General features: G+C 40.6%; 1 protein-coding gene and 4 non-coding genes across 5 annotated transcripts in view; 4 read left to right on the top strand and 1 right to left on the bottom strand.

Moving 5' to 3' along the window:
• Window positions 1–20,515, top strand: part of LOC105683222 (sestrin-1) — a 92,900-nt gene that overhangs the window by 48,491 nt on the left and 23,894 nt on the right. The window lies entirely within an intron of this gene.
• On the bottom strand, window positions 3,183–3,255 carry Trnak-cuu. The gene has a single exon. It is a non-coding gene; the product is annotated as a tRNA-Lys (tRNA).
• Trnak-uuu lies at window positions 7,286–7,358 on the top strand. Its single transcript has one exon. It is a non-coding gene; the product is annotated as a tRNA-Lys (tRNA).
• Window positions 13,273–13,354, top strand: Trnas-aga. The gene has a single exon. It is a non-coding gene; the product is annotated as a tRNA-Ser (tRNA).
• Trnaa-agc lies at window positions 19,899–19,971 on the top strand. Its single transcript has one exon. It is a non-coding gene; the product is annotated as a tRNA-Ala (tRNA).

The raw sequence follows: 20,515 nt of genomic DNA, 5'->3' as shown, positions 1-20,515 counted from the left end.
GAGAAAAGCGGGTCACGCACTTGTAATGGAGCAACGATTCGACGCTCGATCGGTTCCTCGGCGTGTTTAACTATTCGAGCACGTTTCACGCCGCAAAAAGGGTTATATACCCGAAAGTTCCTATGTGGCGTCGTCTACGTATACGTTATATGTCCATATATATATATAATATATTATCACTATTTATATGCACACACGTAATAGAGGGAGGTCGATGTCGATTCGTTGGTCTCGGTTTAGTTGCGGGTTATTAACGGTTCGTTACGTGCCCGGAATCGGTTTTACAAATGGATTCAAAATTACGTATGCTTTAGCAGCGGCGTGTTTTTCGATACCTTCGACCCTTCGAGCCCCCCCCCCTGAGATACGCGATAACCGAGTGTTCCACGATAGCGACGTTTATCATGAATTTTAACCCGTTCGCAACTCCGTCCCCGCTCCAAATTATTAGCCATGAAAATAGCGAAACTATAATCTCGATCCCTTCCGTTTCGTTAGCCGAAATTTTTACACCGAACGAACGACCGTACTTGTAGCCGGGACGAAAATTTTTTTTTTGATAAAAATAAAGAGGAAAAGAATTCACGACAATTTAAAAGAAACAAAGCAACTCCGGCGTAGAAGAAGCAGTCCGAAGGCCCGTTCCCAAGGTTCTTTCAATTTTTCAAAATCTCTCAGATCATTTATCTATTTTATGTTGTTACGCGCCGTTAAACAGAACAAATTTCCGCGCGTTGTAAACCGTCGGCTTCCAAAAGAATGAGAAGAGAAAAAAAATCGGAAATTAATAATTTACAGCATATTTGAATGGGACAAACGAAAATTCGACATTGCGAGCTCTACGATATTTTTATCGGATACGATGTTTAATTTTAAACCAAAGGAACAACAGGTTTTCAGAGGGGGCGTTTTTACGAGCGCTATGCGGGAAATAGAATAACGTTATTTTTAAGCGTAGAAAATAACTATATCGGGTATAAGATAAATTACGTTAACTGGCTACAAAAAAAAAAAGTAAAAAATTTTACGAATCTCTAAAAAAATAGAAAGATAGAGTCGATTATATGATAAGGGAGAAAAGATGATTTCGATCTTTCGTTTTCAAAAATTGTCCTGATATTTTTTCAATGGAAATACAAATTAACGAAAGTGATAGCGTTTCTATACGAAATCTGCATCGGTCGCGATCAGGAGAGCCATTTATCACCAAATTACATAAATATATAATCCGCTGCAGCTGTTCCCCATAACCTATAGAGATGTATTTTCTGTGTGTGTTGACTATCTCAAAGAAAAAAAAAAAAAACATAATTTTGCATTCGGTAATCCGGCGGTCTCCCTGATTCTTCTCACCATGGGAATGGGTCGTAAAACGGTGTTTTATAACACTAAACATCGTGCAGCGTCGGAAACGACTCGTTGTGTGAAAATTTTTACGTCACAGATGAAGAGAAAAAAAAAACCAAAAACTATTTCGAAAGCTCAGCTTCGGAAGTAGCGAGATTCATCTGTGGTATGAAGAATAAATGCAAAAGAAAAAAGAAAATCCGACTCGACAATTTTTTTTGCCAAATAAGTCGAAGCGGTAAGAGGAAGGACTTCCAACAGTCGTCCTTATTCGTTGCAGCTGCGTGTCCCCGCGAATTGTAACACTTATGGTCAACGATACGCTAATAATAGCTAATAATTATTCTATCAACACCGTATACATTGAGTATCGCGAGTGAATAATTTGCCATTTTACGGGATTTATAAAGTCAGAATTGCAAGAGCGTGGTGTTGTATGCGAAGTGCACGTGCGGTTTACCCGCGTTCGATGCCTGATGTGTAGTACCGTAAACCACGTGCACGAGTGTCGAGTATAAAAATCAGATAAGGAAAATAGAAAGAAATAGAGAAAAATAGAAAAGAAAAGAAAACTACGAATGGTCTGAACGCCGCATCATCCGTGCTACGTATTTAACGATGATCGACGAATGACCCTTTTTTTTTCCAATCCATCTTTTTTCCCTTTTTTTTCTTCTTCAGCACGATCGTCACGCGATTTCCCATCATTGTCGTAGATCCCGCGTATCTCATGATTTTGCACGCGATCACGCTAAAAATTCTATCAATTTTCAACGTCACGCTGCTCGCCGTTTGCTCTCTGAAATCAAAAAGTCGAAATTGGGTAGACGTGTATCGGAAAAAATCAATTCGCGAGCTTGCAGCTCCGATATTCGTTCTCCTTTTTTTTTTACAACGAGCTACGCCAGTGCAGGTTTACTTGTGTTCGTAGTTTTGTTTGTTGCGTTGCGTGCGTGCGTGCGTCTCTATAAGAGTTGCGTGTACATACGGGTATGTAAAGCGCGTGTGTTGGTAATATATACGCGTGCGTATATTTAGTGTCGTTGGTGGCATGCCTCCACCTAGATTCATCGGTTATATACCTACACGTGCAACGGTCACTCGATTATTTCCGTAAATTAGGTTAGCCACGTGCACCGTTATATACATATGTATGTAGACGTATGGTAGAATCCGTGTACCTCCTCGCGCATACCTATACCCGGTTTATTCCTATCCTCAGTTTTATACAATCTAATTTATATACTACCCGATACGTCCGATTGTTATATGCGCGATTATTTGTAACATATTTACAGATCGCTCGCTCGTTGATCACTCGCCTCTCTAATGAAACAAAGTCGACTCAAATCTATTTTAAATTGATCGCACGACGCGCTCCGAACTCCGACACCTTTTTATTTATTTGAGAAAAGAGATGAAACATTTTTTTTTCATCGACACCCCCGTCGTAGAGGAAGATTCTTTTCTAGTAGCAGCCTACGATTCTTAATAACGCGATAATAACTGGTCGAATCTTTCGTAACGTCAACGAACAACACGTGGTCTGCCGGTTGCCACATTACACGCACGTTGTGTAGTAACACGTGGGAAACGCAAACAAGGACGTGTGTTAGAATCGAAACCACATCCACGGACGATAATAAAGTTCGTAAAACCCTGGGCGTTATTGGCTCGAAAACCATCGCGTACGGGCCGATTAGAGATCGCATTTGAAGATTTTGAGTAGGCAGTCGTCTAACCACCGAACTATTATAAGGCACCGAGATTATTTCATCCAACAACTGGGCTAAGGGTCACTGAACTTTCGGGGAAGGGTGGGCGAAAAAAATATACGCCCAACGTGGGGCTCGAACCCACGACCCTGAGATTAAGAGTCTCATGCTCTACCGACTGAGCTAGCCGGGCAGATGACTTGGGAAAATTGGAGCTTGAATTCCCGAAAATTTTTGCCCCAACGTCAGTCGAACGTTGAAAATTATCTGGACCAATTTTCGGTGACCTCAGACGGAGAGGACGACGAAATGAAAAATTGACCGGGTGTCTCAGTTACGGTCGAGATCAACAAAATTCCTCGGACAATTGCGTGCGAGTTTGCGGTACAGTACGGAGGGATGAAATTGGGAGGGATTAAAGATCGTCGAAAGTTCGCATCCGATCGATAAAATGTGTCAACTAAAGTGTAGCGTGAAGGGAAACTTCGCGAGTACGTGGGGTTACGAAGTGATGCGGTTTTGAGAAATCCTTTTTTCGTACTTTTCAAGATTTACGCGAATTTATTCATCGCATTTAACGGAAGTTCAAGTATGAATTGGCACGTAAAAGCCTCTCCGTAAGCCGGCGTTGGTATTCTGCCATCTGCACAAGGCACTTCTGAACCGTTGACGCAAACTCATGAATCACCCCGCAAACACTCGAGAGTACCCAACCACCCGGGGCAATGCAGCTATCTCAACATCGTTTTCATTTTTCTTTTTTCCCCTTCGTTTTCCTCTTTTCCAACGTCTCGCTTCCACCGCGCCTCTACCTCCTTCGTATTTCCCACTTTCGAATCTCGCACAGAAGCTGTACGCGCGGTATATTTAATCACCGAGCACTCAAACTCGGAATTCGCTGCAAGCTGAAAATGGACGGATCGAACTCTTCAACGATCCCCCTGTTGTTTCGACGTGCAGCAAAATAGAAAAAAAGAACGGAAAAAAAAAACGAAACAGTGCAGACATTTTCGCCCTCGCAGTTTTGGACATAGCCATCGACCACCCCGAAGCGGATTATGAGAGAACGAATGTAGGTGGAATACTTCACTTTTCGTTGGGAGCGAAACCCTGTTCGTCGTTTTTTTTGTTTTTTTTTTTCGTCCCCTCCCTTTAAAGCGTTCTATTTCTTTGACAAGCGTGTGGCGTCATCTGGGATTCCTAACTGTTGCCCTTTGGCAAAGAATTTGGGAGGGATTTTTCGTCAGCTGGGCGGGGGGTCCGAACCACTTTTTAAAGTGCTGGATGGGGCGTAAAACTAAGGTAAGGTATATTTGCGACTCGCTCGGTTTGGCCTGTTGCCATCTTTTTGCGGTTTCGAAGCGGCCCAGGAGGTTATAGTACAGCCACTATCGTCGTGTTCTCCTCTTTAAAAGATTTCATGGTGCGGAGCGAGGAGGAGGAGGAGGAGGAGGAGGCTCGACACTCCGTAGATCACTGGACTTTCTGGGTTAATCACCCGGCATCTCACTGACAAAAGATTCAAATTTAGACGTACTACCGTACGCCACGAGATCGGAAATCGTTGTTGCCTTTCCAGGCTACTGCAGCTCCGGCCACCGACGTCTCTGTATGTAATCTTTTACGACTGCACCGCTTCTTTATACTCCTCCTTCCTCCCTCCAAATTCCATTCGGTCCCGAGGTGTTCCTCCGGAATGTGAGGAAGAATCCGTGCATCGGGCCGACCGAGTAGAGTACCTCGCGATTTGAAATTCCTAAAAATTGTCTAAAAACTCGTCCACTTTACCATCCGATCGAAAATGGAATGGCTAGGTGTGGAGTAATTTTTTCGAATTGAATAGACTTCTTCTCTAATATTTTTATCTCGTTTGTTTTATTTCTGTCTGCCGTCTCTGCGATACCCTGCAGCGTTATCTGTTCGGATTAGAAATAAATAACGCGATCCGGTTTAACCGAGTCATGAATAAGTAATATTATTTCAATTCTTTTTTTTTTTCCCTTTATTCCCGCGTTCTCCATACACCGTCTAGCGCACAAGTTCGCCGGATTAACATTTGGTTATAAAATATCCGTTGATTCTAGTACCAGATTTCAGTCGGCGATACGCGAGGCCGGACCCCGTACACGCGTGTATTGCGCTCTCTGCACTCATTGTCGGTGATGAATTTCAATCACCGTCGGAGAAAATAAGATAACTCTTCCGGAGCCCGAGCGAATCTTTCGATTTTATTTTATCCTCTGAAATTCACGGACATTCGGAGTCGTTCGAATAGCAACACGTGAATTTCGTAACGACCGATTGTGCAATACCTACGATAGAGAAAAAAGGAAAAAGAAACGACTCGTTTTTTTATTTATTTATTTATTTTTTTTATTTCTTCTTTCTCTCTCTTTCTTCTCATATTATATTCCTCTGCAATTCGTTCATCTCTCGATTTGAGCTGCACGCGCGCGAGCTTTCGTCTCTAAATGCGCTAACGATAATTCTTCTTCTTCTTCGTAGAGCACGGGCGCCCGCTGGCGTCCAGATGCTAAGATCGCAGCTCGCGGTTCCCAATCTGTTTTTCTCCGATTTTCTATTTCTCTCTTTGGATAGGCATCTCAAGGCGAGATCGGGTTGGACCCGGGCCAGGCGTCTTTTCCCTATGTGTCAAGTTCTCAATATTAGACACACTCCCGGTGTTGGTGTATGACGTGATTTATATTAACAAAGGAGTTACCCAAGGTGGATGATTTATTTAAAACATCCGCAATTCTGCTTTTAGAATTATTTTTATTTTCGCGTAGGTTACAGGTGGACGCGTAACCGCGCGACTTTTTACAATTTTCATCAACGTAACGATGTCGCGTTATACGACAGCGATAATTTTCACAGCTAATTTGTCACGCGAATCCAGCCTCCCGGTGAGATCGTAAAACATAAAAATTATTACCGCACCTAATCAAGCTTCGACGCCCCTTTCGAAGGGCTGCTATATTTTTGATTGTTTCTTTGTTACTTTTTTATTTTTGTTATTTTTTTCACAGTTTGTTATCGACGGGTCGGAGATCCGAAGACAGAGCTTGCGCCGCTGCATTTACTAATTAGTAATTAGTGGCGAGTTTGCGGGAATTATTCAATGTAATCTAATCACCGATATAAGGTCCGCGCCAGTGTATAATCAACAAACAACTTGTCGAATTTTCCACCGAAAATATATTATTCGTATACACGTGTATACGAGCGTGTATATCAGTCTCGTCGAACGGCGTATACTCGCGTAACGACGATAAATATATGCCTAATTTAATAGGTATACCGTGATTAAATTATCTAAAATTGACAAAGACGAGGTCACGATCGATAATTTATACCAACACAATATGTAAAGTCCGTTGAGCGCGTTCGATTAATTAATTTTCATATTTTATCTCATTGTCGAATTAAAATTTCGTCGATTCCGAGTTCTTGGGGGTTGATTTTTTCTGCTTTTTTGCTTTCCCGACGCAGTTGCGTGTACATTGGTGAGAAATTATTGAAAATATGCGCGCATCTGATCTTCCGAAGAATGAAAAAATAAAAATCGAAGAAAAAAAAAAATATGTAACATCCGTATTAATAATTTCTATTTTCAAAGTGTTTACCCGCTACGTGCCAAATTTGAACTCTCCTATATACGCCTAAAAAAACATGCGCACGTAACGTATTATTCGAACGACATACCTTTCTCGTAGAAAATTTATCTCTCTTCAATGTTATTTTGCCATTTTGCAATCCGATGTATATTCATCCGTAATATTGAAAATACGAGATATATCGAATCACGAGCCCTCGATTGGCGAGCCTTACTTATACGGTGAGAAACGTGGGAGGACGAACACGTTAAACTCCGGTGAATCAAAATTTTTATCGCCGACATATTTTTACCTGTAATATACACGTGTCATGCGGATAATTCCGAACGATTGTCAAATTGTTCCAGAATCAAATCCTCGCTCTGTACTCTGTGAGAAAAAAAAAATGATCAAATTTTCTGCATTCTTGTGAAAAAAAAAAATCGTTCAGTAAATAATTCGGTTAAAATTTTTATTTCGCTAGATGATCATTTTCTGTCCGATCGAACGATTCGAATATTCAAATCAGCCCGTCCTCTCAATTTTTTTCCAAGCTATTTTGATAATAAATGAGGATGTTCTAAGATTCACCGGTCGTCTATTACAACCACGTCCTAGACTTCAACGGCCCGGATAGCTCAGTCGGTAGAGCATCAGACTTTTAATCTGAGGGTCCAGGGTTCAAGTCCCTGTTCGGGCGGATTTTTTTTGATTCGTGTTTCTAGTTTTCAACTTTATTCGAATCCGTCGTGTTTCACCAACGAATTCTTTGAGATTTTCACATTTTTTTTTCCCCCAAACTCCCATTTCAACGATGATTATAATATTGCAATTACGACTTTGAATTTCGTTAATGACGCTGCCCTGCAGTAAGTCTTTGATTTTTCACGTCATTCTTTGCTTTGAATTTCTAGCTTTTCAATTTTTCCCTCGTTTCGTTTCGATTTTTTCCAATCAATGAAATGTTACTCGATAGGGAATTGAACAAAAATAAGTTTCCGATTCGCGATTAGCATCGATCGTTCTGAAAAATCGATCAGACGTTTATAAGGACGGTCGCGGAGACGTGCGGTTTCGCACGTATGTGTAGCTATAGTAAAAAAAATACGACGTTGGAATCGAATGCTGATTATTAAACCGCACAGAGATTCTTTTCAATGCAGCTGCAGGCGATGTATTTTCTTCTTTTCCCGGGTCATCGGTCTCTAATTAGGACTTTATTGCTAATTACGTCATTTCAGAGATTATACTTATATAGATATATATACGTTATGAAAGTTTATCTGCACGCCTGTATAATATTATAGTATACACTATGCACGCATATCTATACGCATGAAAAATAAAAGATGCACTTTGATCCGAAGCCATTACGCGTACATAATTTCTACGCATACGTACGTACACTCGAGTGCAGCATACGTGTATCGATATTTTATGCTCCGTCAAAAAAAAAATTTCACCTGTCACGGTGCATTTCTATTTTTTTACGCTCATCGTCGATAAATTCCACATGGCAGCGGGTCGCGAATAAAAATCGCAATTGCAAAAATAAATAAATAAATGAAAACGAAATCGAGAGAATCCTGTACAACGTGAACGAGTTCAACGAAGTGATATTTTCGCACGTGTTTGAAAAATTGAAAGAACCAAAAAATAGAAAGAACAAAAAAGGAAAAAACATTGCGAATGAATTATAATATGAATGTCGAATATCATGCGAGCGGCTAAAAGCGGCGGTATTTAAAATATTGCATAACCGACGTAACACCACTCGAATACCTTACAACGTATAGTATAGTAACATGTACGGAGCGTGATACATGTGTATATAAATGTAATACAACAGAAAATTATGACGATGAGGCGAAGGTGAGGATAATGGGGGGGGGGGGGGGGGAAGAGGGGGACTCGTGCACGGTGAGAGACCTTGGCAGAGACCTTGCAGCTGTGATCCGATGCCCCAGGGAACCATTGGCCTTGATTATTATATCGGCCACGTGGCATCCGCACTCCTTACTTCCTTCAAAAGCTCAAGGAATTTTTCGCCTCTTTTGTTCGACCAGATACACGGTCGTATACCGACGCCCGTATAGCATCGCTACCGGAATACCTGATCACTCGGTATTATTCCATCATCAATCGTACGCTCTGTGCAGAGATACACATCTGATCATGCGATCGCCATTTTTATAGGTGAATGGTTTTTCGCCGAGCCGCTTCTTTTTTTGTCCTCTTTTCCTTCTTTGCCTCCTTTCTCTATTTTTTCTTTTTTTTTTTTTTTCTTACAGAGCGATTGTCAACGGACACTTTCTCAACGAAATCGATAGTCGAAGGATCGTTGAAATTTTCGCGAACACCTACTCGAAAATCGGAATCGAACCGACGCTCGTAATTTTTATCGACAATTTTTTTTCCACCGTTCGAAAGAATTACCCACGATATTCATCGCCTCTCCGTAATTAACAAGTCCTCCCAAATCTGGTACAAGAGACGACGTCTCGTTTATATTTTTTGTACGTTTGGCAGCGGTATTGCTTTTTTTGCTCGGTTTCTGTTCGCGTTTGTTCGTTTTTTGAATCCGCTCTTTTTTCAAATCTTATTTCATCCGCCGATCCGGCAGAGGTAAACACATCGGCGAAAGAAGACGAAGTATCTATCGCCCGTTCGAATAATAATTATCTCCAAGTGAATTTTAACCGAAGCCAAAAACTTACCGCTACAGAATATCTATGCCAAATTCGCGCTAAGATCAAATCATACATTCAAACAACGGAGCGGAAATATTTTCAAGGCTCCTCAAATCGTGATCTACACCTTTTGCCTAATCTACCTCTCGCGATCCGCTGCGTTTTTTTTTTTTTCTCCTACTAATTTAAATATTTTTGCTACTTTTATTTATTCATTTATTCAGAACTTGTAAATGGTCATTTCGATGGTTCTTTTCTTTTTACAAATACAGATAACGAGAGAAATTTCGTTGCGAATTTTTTCGAACGTCAATTTTTCGCGTTTCCCGATTTATCGTCGTATCTCCTCACCTACTCGCTACTCGAGGGAGGGTAAATTTTTTTTTTTTTTCTTTCTGGAACGAACTCGGGCGCTGCGATATTACCGGAAATGAAAGGTATCGAATATCCGGTTAGCAACGAGCGGCGTACGAGCATATCGACCGTTCGAAGTGTCAAACGATAATGGTGCAGAGCAACCGCGAAGTGCAGATAATTTCAAGTTCGCCGTGTCGTCGGATCGGACGGAATATTTTTTTTTTTCTCCTCTCTCGACGAAAATTTCATTGATTCGCGTTAAAAGGTCCAGATTTTACATCTCCGGGGTCAGGACAGCATAGGAATCGGGCGACCCCACGAACCTCCGTGTGAAATTCTTAACCCCCTGTGTAATTATCAGCGCGGATTCGAACACGGTTTTTACACACCGTGAAACGCGATCATTACGTGTTAATCACCGCCGTATTTATTCCCTCTTTGTTTTTCGCTGACTTTTATTTATGAGTTTCAATTTTATTTTTCCAGCACTTTTCTCCGTCGATTGTGTTCGCCGTAAACAATTACGATTTGCATAATCTATTCGATACGCACCTAACACGTTATACTTGTACCCTAATTGTTATCTTTTCAATTAACTTGTAACGTAACCCAGAAAATCGTTCACATGCACAATGCCACCGGTCGTTATATTCGTCTCTCAACTAATTTATATTACATGCTGCCAGCGTTAACCGTAAAATTTAATTGTGTGCTTTCCACTTGCAAAGCTTCCTCTGCGTCGACCCAGAAATCAACGCAGCTCCATTTTTCCCGTTTTCACGCAATTTTCTTTTCCTCTTCCGGGTTTTTTTTTTTTCTTTCTTTCTTTCTTTTTTTTTTCGTTTTGCCCTCCTTCCGATCGACTCCGCGCCCCGATCAGGTAGCGTTATTTGGCGGAAATGATGACGTCCCTACGAACGAACGCCGTGTATACTTATAGTCTACGAAGAATACGTGAAACGTTTGTTAACGAATCAATTTATTTTACCGAATAGAATAATAGCGACGTCGACGCACAGCCGACGAGAGCTTTTCCTCGACGCGGAGTCGTTCGATTTTTTTTTTCATTCCTTCCTTCGTTTTAAATTTCGTTTTATTTTTCAGCCTCGTTAGATCGAACCCTGTCCTCGAAGACTCGAGTTATACGCGCGACCGCTTTTTACTCAAAAGAAAAATTAAAACCTTTTAAAAATTAGAGACAAAGGGCGCCTCTACGCCCCCTAAAGTTAACAACGAGAGAAAATCGTGCTGCCTCGTTTTATCGTTAATTCAAAGCAGACCGAGAAGATATCACCTGTCGGGAGATTTCATCCCCAAATTCCGAGCTGAACCGGATAAACTCCGTCTTCACCGATAAACTGTATTTTCTTTCCCCTTTTTTCGATTTCGAAAAGGTTTTTTTGTGGGGCCGATGCATCTGCATTCACGAGTGCGGAGTATAGCGGCTGAAAAGTGTATTTTATCTACACAGTCGATGCGGCAGCGGTATAGTCGTACGGGCTGAGTTTATAATCGGCTTGGCCAACCTCGACTTCGTCTTCCTCGTTGAGTCGGTGACGTCGTACGTGAGACGGAAAATACGGCAGACCGCTTGGTGCCACGGAGTGCCGAGCCAAGCGGAAATTACCGCGAGTTAATTCTTACCCTATGCGTACGGAATATAACTGCAAAAGTTGATCGTCCGTCGGATGTGCACAGCGCTTTATAAATAATCGCCATTTTTTCAACGGTTCTTCGAACGGTCCCCATTAAAATTCAGGTGCGAGAAATGGGGGTTGCGACGTCGTGCCCGATCTCATCGTTGAACTTGATTTTTTCCTCCCTCCATCGCGATCTTCCTCCTCCTTTGTTTTTTATACACTCGCCATTTGACCCCGATGACACAGAAAACGGATTCCTGGCTGTTTGTCGGGTCGGGGTTATTTACCCCCTGCAGTCTTAGGAACGCAGGTGCGAATTCGGCTCGTACGATGCCGTTCTTCGTTGCCCGTTCAAAATTAGATCTTACAACGGCAGAAGCTGCATGCGGCTCGCTTCAATTCGATTTACATTTAGACTTCGGACTAAAGCGTTTGTTATGTCATACCTGAGTCGCCCATGTATTTCGATGCACGCACGACACATTTCGTGCAAATTTCACCCGTAACTGACCCTCGCAATTTTTTCACTCTCCTCTGATTTTTTCTTCCATTTCATTGAGTCGTCGTGAAAATCATCCCTCGCGAAATCCTCGAAGAGTCTTCGGAGGTCGAATGAAAATAATTTTTTTACTCTACTTATGAAACTCGACGAGCAGAGGTGAGACAAAAATTTTTCTGGCGATCGGGGAGGGTTGGATTTGAAATACGAAAGTCATTGAAAACGTTCGATCGTCGATTTATTCGGTATAACATTTGTACAGCGATAATGAAAACTTTTTTCTCCGGATAATGTACGCGATCTAGTTCTAAATAAACTTGACGGATGTGGAGTGACGAAAGCTGAGAAAGCTAACAACTATAATAGCTAACTGAAAACAAAAAGATGGACCTTTGAGCGTTTCAGATATTATTCTCTTTATATCAATATCATCCGACGAGAAGTGTAAATATGTGTAGCGAAGTTATTTTATAATCTATTATTATCGTGGATTTTTATCCGATGCGCGATCATCCGATCAAAGGTTGTAGTTGGGCTTTTGATAAAATTTTGTAAAAGAAAAAAAAAATTCTTTTCCCTCTTCGAAACGGGTGAACGAAGCTCGATACATCCGTTGTTCCTATTCGATGGGAAATATGGACGCATCGTTTCGGTTTCGTCCAGATTTATGGTAGAGAATTTCTACTCGATTCAAAGAAATTATTCTCCTCGTCGTAATTCGATTTTTCCTCGTTAGAGAGTTTCTCTTTTTTAGTTTCCAGAGTACATTTATATCTCGTCTTGTCATAAACAGATTACGAGAATAATGTTGAATAACGTCTAGAAACAGCCTCGAGAATGATGGAACCTCCGACACCCTGACGCTGCGGCCTTTCTTATTATATACATTTTATCGCATTTATTGTACATACTATACGTTATATCAACGCACGCGTCATAAATAGAGTCACGTGAAAATTCAAGATAACAAATGATATTTGTTTTCGTATTGTGTCTGATTATTAATTGCCATAAATACATACGTATATAATAATTCATGTACAACATATTCGTTCCGAATAGATAAATTTTCATTCCGTAATGTTATTGTAAAATAACATCATCCGCCTAAGATACAAATATAAACGAGCTTTTAGTACATAACGTATGTAACACGTACGCATAACTGCATCTATTTTAATTTCATGTAAGAATCCGGTCGTCGTCACTGCGATATTCCCTATTCACAATCGCGATTGCACGTCCAGCTACGTCTAAGAGAAATTATTATTCTACAATTCACCATTTCGCATTTTTTAGAAGCCCTGATTTATTCTCGTCGCGAATGTGATTCGCAAAAAATGATTATTTACTCGCGCAACGCGCTTAAAAATGCAGCGCGAAAAAGCGAGGCGACCATGTTCAAAACTTGTACGATTCCCTCAAGCAGCAGTCGTGGCCGAGTGGTTAAGGCGTCTGACTAGAAATCAGATTCCCTCTGGGAGCGTAGGTTCGAGTCCTACCGACTGCGAATTATTTTATTTTTTTTTTTCGATAGAAACAAAATTGCTGTTTTTAATTAAGAAGATTATTTAGATCCGTATCTGGAAATAATTCAATGGATGATTTTCATCGGTAAAATCGTGATTTTTCTTTGATAATTTCTTCAATTTGTGCGTTACCCATTTACAGAACGCCAGGGCGATTTAATTTATCGGGTTATTATTCACACGCATCGGTTTATCGGTTTTGCGCTATTACAAATATCAATTCACATGCGGCACATCCAAATTGCGGTAAACAAGTTGTGTACCGGTGGTTCAAAATTGCGTAAATATCTTTTTATGGAATTATATAAAGCGTTATAATTAATTATCGACGCGTTCGTCGATAGTCGCTGCACTTCTGCCTTTACGAATTAAAAATCATTCAATTTGACACAAAAAAATCTAAATCTCTTTCCTTTTTTTTCTGTTTCAGGTAAGGACATGCTACTCCACTCTCCCGAACAAAAAATTAAAAAATATATCTGACCGATAAATCGATCACGATGCGATTAAAAAATAGATCAGTGTAAGATCCCTTTGGAAATTTCGTACGTATTCAAGCTGTATCATTATCTAATATAATTTATTAATCATACGAATTTCATCAGAATTTAACGTCAGCCAGGTGATCGTAATTCGCACATATGTTATTCCATGCGCGTACGCGAATTTGACTTATTAATCTACCTGTTGTAATTTTTGTCGCTCGATTTTTGTTCCATTATATCTTTTTCTTCTTTTTTTTTTCCAATTCTTCCTTTCTCCGTGTTCATTTTCCAAGCGAACAAACACCAGCTGTAACCTAATCAGCAAAATTTTCCGTAATTTATTGGCAGACCTCAAACCACCTCATCAGAGCCATTACTCATTATTTGCGCGAATAATTTTTTTAATCGACATAAACGTCGATACTTTTTTCTTTAACTTTGTTTCTTTTTTTGTTTTTTCGCTCGTTATACCAAATAGAAATTTCAACGAACGCTGACATTTAAAAAAAAAAGAGTATATACAATATTCTATAAATTTCTTCGATCCTTCAGCGATTTGATTCCGAGTTCAAACGATCATCGCGATGTTTTACGTGGGATACACGCGTACTTATATAACGCGGCGATGAGGTCATTTGTAATAAAAATTACGCGATCGTAAAACGATACAACCACTTCGCATATGTATATTTTAGCAAAACGATTATTTACGCGTTATAAGGTATTCGCACGATAAAATTATATCACATTCAATGTAATTGGCTAATTATTGCGTCAGGGTCGCGATCGTACCGTCTGCCTCGATGTCTGCTCAGAAATGTAGGTATGTACACACATGCACATGCAGCATCGCGTATGTACAATATGCGAATATACTCATGTAGCGAATTAACGATCCGCACATGTGTTGGACAATGACGATATTCCTTTTCGATCATTTGAAATTCTCTGGAAAAAAACAAAGTATCGGAATCGGTGACGTTGTTTTTGATATCATCGATTAAAGAATGAGGAATAAAATAAAAAAACTACTGCATCGCACAACCGTTTCGAGTATATATGTATAACTTGCGGTACACGACCGACCAGGCACGTACAGTTTGGTACTAAACGCGTTTAAGTGCCGTTTTAAATTGCGTTAAAAAATTCAAAACTTATTACAACTTCTCGGACTTGATTACCTCAGTCACGGAAGGGTTGTAAACCAGCCCACTTTTATCACCGCGGGTTAAACGTTCCGAGATATCTTACGAGGAAGATCATAACCCGAGCCCTTACGTTTTAAGACTCTATATTTCAAAGTGCCCAAACATTCGCTATCGTCGTCGTAGTCGTCGTTAGCCTTATCATTGTCAGTTACTCCCAGTTATTATCACTATCATATTATTTAATCAATTGAGAATTGGAACGGGGGTTGGAGGAATAAATTCTTCCTTATTTTTCAATCTCATTTTTTTTGTTATTTTCGTTTCTTCTTTTCTTTTCGTTTTTTTTTTTTCTCTCCTCTTCTCAATCCCAATTACCCGTTGTAAAAATATTTACACACATGGGAGGTGAAAATTTGATGTTTTTAACGGGTGCGTGCGGCAGCAGGCTACATTTTTCTTTTTCTGTTTTTCTGTTTTTTTTTTTTTCGTTCGACTGGAAAGAGTATTTTTTGCAAAATAAAAATTCCCCGCTGTGCGGAGAGAAGGAACGAATAATACGAAACGGGAGACGTGAAAAGGAAAGGAAAAAAGAGAAGAAGGAATGGTCCTCGAGAACCCCGTGGGGTTCGGGATATGAGAAATAGGTTGACGTCTTTGAAACGAGAAAACGAGTGGAGTCAATGTTATACTTGTGATATACATATAAACTGTACACTGCAGTTGCATATACGAGAAATTTGAACTCCGTATTACTTATGTCTACCGACATTCTTTAGGGGACCGACAATAAGTAGCTGCGGCTATACCAAACCATCTTTTCACGTTTCCTTCACACCCTGAGAACGTTGAAAAAAAATTCTTCCTTTTTTTATAAATCAATTTTTTTTTTTTTTTCTACTCACCAAAACCATCTCGTCAATTAAATCGTACAAATTCGTCTAATCGTAAGTTTAAAAATCAAAAAGTCGCATTCTATCCCAGGACCAAATATCAAGAGGGTTTTTCTTTGGCCAGTATATATCGTGTCGACTACCCCAGACCCTAAAAACCCACACGTGCATCTCGAGGAATGCAAAAAAAACTAGGGCATACGAAAGTGTACCTACACGTATTTGAAAAACTTCTTATTTTTTTTATTTTCTTTGATATTATTTTTCTCTTCCCTTCTTATCCCTGCGGAACGGGCACGGGCTCTTCTTTCAATCTCTAATACGTTTCGCCCATTCACGTGTACATAGAAAACCGGATTTGACAAAGGTTGCTCGAAATGTAGGTCATGGGACAAAGGTTTTATTTAAATATTGTCGGTAAATTGCGGTGGATTCAATCATTCGACTTCTTATACGTACACGAGGCCGTGTACTTACCTGCGTTTATTATTACGTAAGTACCGCGTACATCTGGCTCCTCCGATTCGGCCCTTTTTATTTTTCTCTCAGCCGAAAGCGATGACCTCGCGAACGCAGAACTGCGTTACGACGTGACGTAACGTACGTGAGGAGGGCCGACACCGAGCCCACCCCATAAACCACGTCTAATAAAACCTCGTGGATTTTTATCCTCGAAAACTGACGCGCTCCAAATCCGCGTGTTGAGGCGTTTTTCGATTCTATCCAAAGACTTTACGGAGTCACCTTCGCTCGCGCGTGATTAGCATTCCCTGCATCCTCTCGATTCGTAGACAACCGGAATGATGTCGAAACGCGGAGATAAGCGTTCCCTGCGAATCTCCCTCGGGATGAAATGGACCAACGATATATTCACGGAACCTGATCTCCGTGCACCGCAGGGGTCACACACCGCGTTCATATACATAGGTGTGCGTAAATGCGCTGTGCGCATAAATAGGACGACGTCGCGAAGATATGGGTGCAGGTCACGGTTTATCTCTTATTCCCAACTTTCTTTTTTCTAGTTTTTCCCCCCCCCCCCCCCCTTTTTTTTTCTATTCTCCTCTCTCCTCTGCCTCACGGTTGAAAATCGCACGTACGGTTCGAAAACGATCGCACGCGGTTCATGCACCACCGCCGGGCAGCTGTGCACTTATATTTATAGTTTTTGCATACATTAGAATCACACACGTGACACGCTGACCCATTTTTATTTTTATTTTATCTCGTTTTATTCTTCTTCTTCCCAGCGGTCGTATCGCGACATTTTATACGTCACTTTATATTCGGGCTACAATACCGTTGCGCGTTATTACGTGCGCATGTAGTTTTGGACAAAAAGTATGATAATAATTCACTGGATGTAAGGTAGGCAAGGTTTGTACATCGACTGCGAACACAATGGGCCGAGTTTCGCTGATGGGTCCCATGGAAATAATAGGAGGAAAAAGAACGTCAAACATCATCAGGCGAAAAGCCAACCGAACCCCTACCGGCTCCGACAAAACTCCTCTGACTCCTGGGCTAATTCACGCTCGTAAAATACTCCGGAGAATGCGAAAGGCGAACCGGAAAACCCGGGAAAAGAAGCGCGTGGAAACGTGGAAAATTTTAAAAACCACGTCAGGTATAAATTCTCGATCACCGATTTTCCCCTCCTTTCTTTTTCTCACTTAATTATTTTTTTTTCTCTTCGAATATTATTTTTTCGCATGGGATATGGGAGTAAGGGACCCCTAGGATTTCGTCGTGACATTTTTACGACGCGAATTTACCATTTTGGTTAAACAAATTTGGTCCGCAGGGTGCAGCGGTGGGGGTCGTTTTCCATCGGTCCCCCTTCGACGGTTTCATCGGCAGAACGGGACTCGTTTTACGAGCGATAAAACGCCACAAGTACGGCGCAAAGGAACCCGGATGGACGACGAAGTCCATTGTTCGCGTCACCCTCTCTCGCTCTCTCTCTCTCTCTCTCTTCATCCGACGACGAATTTATTTATCCTACAATAAATTAGAGAAGAGAAAGAAGAAAAAACGAAACGTCAAATCCGAAATGCCGACGCGACAGGGGCCCCGTAACTTTACGGATAGGAGAAATTTGGGGTGCCTCTCGTGATCTGTTAGGTGCTGAGCGACGTCGCGGATCTCCGTAGATTTTATTAGCCCGTTATAAAAAAAGAAAGAAAGAAAATAAAAAACCGACCGGAGATAAGCGATGCAGAAGTGGTGGACGTGTGATCGAGAATAGCGAAAATACCGCAGCGTAGTGATTTGAAAATTGAAAATTAATCATCGATTAACGCAATCGCATCTTCGAGAACTATGGGAGGTGCAGTAAAACCGACCTTGCAAAATTCCACGAGTCACGACCGCCGATAACCTCACCGCATGTGGTTTTATCAGATAAACCGAGCGTGTGTGTATACATACATATATATTTTCAGGAAATTACGTTAACGAATTTATGCATCAGTTTTTTAATTTTCGTATCGCGACATTTCTCAAATTGTTTTCTAAGATCGTATCGATCTCCGCATCGCGCTTTGATTTCATAGAAAAATTTCAGAAGGTCGTATTTAATTATTCAACTACAGAGAGACACCGAAAGTTTCTCCGTTTTTTTTTTTTTCTCTCTACTAGTTTCGTCTTCAAATCGGCCGGGGTTCTGACGTATAAAAATTGTAAAATTCCGCTCGTACGGTCGGGATGACATTCAAGTCCGTTCGGCACTTCGATTGACCATATACAAGCTCGCACATATGTCACCGCATCGCGATATATGCATGAAAAAAAAATAAATAAAAAAAAAAAAAAAATGATTACGGAAATGGAACGCTGATGCAACGACGTTTAATTTTACGCGGTTTGCTTCGCGACTTTTTTTTAGAGGGTCGTTGAAATCGACGTCAAAGAAGCGCAACTTTGATCAGCGAATTACACGTATTAGCATCCTACTTCAATTACAAGTTCCATTCTTTTTTTTTTCCCCGTTCTAGTCGAATTACGTTACTCCTCGATTATCCGCAATCACCGCGCCTCGCTAAAATTATATAGTGCAATAATCCGTCATTTAATTGCCCCGTCGCTCGGTGATATTACGTATATGTATATACACACCCCGTACACATAATCTTATTTACGCGCGATGATTTACAGAAGGATTACATCAATCGGTCGACGTTTTACAATCGAACAATGTCATGTACATAAATGTGTAATACCAGCTGCGTAACGCGAGTGAATCATCCGATCCAATATCAATTATTCTCGCTTCATGTTTATTTTTATATTCATGTACCCAATCTGCATGAAAAAAAATTCGCTTTTCAAAGTCGCGAGGAAACTTCTTTTTCTCTTCTTCTTTTCACCAGAACTTTTATATATGTATCTGCAAGTTACATCGACTCGAGATGCTTTCATATCAATAGTTTGTAAAATACAAACTCGAAACTTTCTCTGATACAACAGAGTATGTGTGGAGGATGAAATTATCAAACGTGACCTCGAATTCTCCGTGTCACAAATTTTCCCTGGCATATGCGTGACGCGCAAGGGTCGCGTTTTATTGTACTCGTTAGGGTGGCTTATCTTGAGCTGCATAATTATTGTGAAAATGTGACTGGGATATACGTCTGATCTTCGTAGACATAAATTCTCGTGTTTCGTCTTCGTCTGCTGATTTAATTCTTATCGAAATTTCCCTCCTGCGGAATTCTCCGTGATTATTACGGCAGGAATTTTTTCATTTCTGTTTCTCCGATTACGAGTCAATTGCGAGAGGATAGTTTTTGATTGGGACGGGGTGGTTTCCGGTCATTAAATTTTTGGGGCGTTGCGTGATCCTCAGCGAAGAGTATATTAAAGTTTCCAAAAATATGTTTTTTTTTTTTTATAAATTTCAGTCTTTCACGAAGCCGATAATCGTCGTTGTCATCTCATTGTCTCCTCAATTATCCCTCCTCAGGGAATGCAGTTCCGAATTTCATCTCCTATCAGTACACTGGGGGCGTAGCTCAGATGGTAGAGCGCTCGCTTAGCATGCGAGAGGTACCGGGATCGATACCCGGCGCCTCCAATCTGCAATTTTTTTTTTTTCCCTCAGATCCTCGGATGCAAATCTTTTTCCTTCTCTGGTCACTGATAATCCTGCGGTGCAGGTTGATGTCGAGATTTTTATCTCTCTATTCGAATCTCTCAAAAACTTTCCATTGGAAATGAAAAAATATAGAGAGTCAAATTTTAAATTCGCTTCCATTGTAGGGAATAAAAAGAGGTCAAATTCGTTGTGCGTATGAGTGCTGCTTTATTCCACGTTTTATTTTCTTTATCGTGTTCTCTTTTTTTTCTTTGTCACGTTACATTAGTGACGCCGACTATTTCCTGGCTGCCGCATCAGAGTAATTACTCAATGTCCACATTAGTCAGGAAACAAAGAACTCATGCAGTACTTTCCGATGACTGCAAATTTACCCCAGATATACAATTACCGATAAATATCATACGTTGCGCTGGATTTCCCTCTATATGAATACAAAAATCTTGTACCAAAAACCAATGCAAGGGAGGAGATTTTTAATATTCAGATTATCAATATTTTTCAATCATATATTTCCAAGTTT

This window comes from Athalia rosae, chromosome 6 (genome assembly GCF_917208135.1).
Source record: "Athalia rosae chromosome 6, iyAthRosa1.1, whole genome shotgun sequence".
Taxonomy (NCBI): domain Eukaryota; kingdom Metazoa; phylum Arthropoda; class Insecta; order Hymenoptera; family Athaliidae; genus Athalia; species Athalia rosae.
The sequence above is the reverse complement of the archived record's forward strand: the minus strand, read 5'-3'. Positions and strand labels throughout refer to the sequence as shown.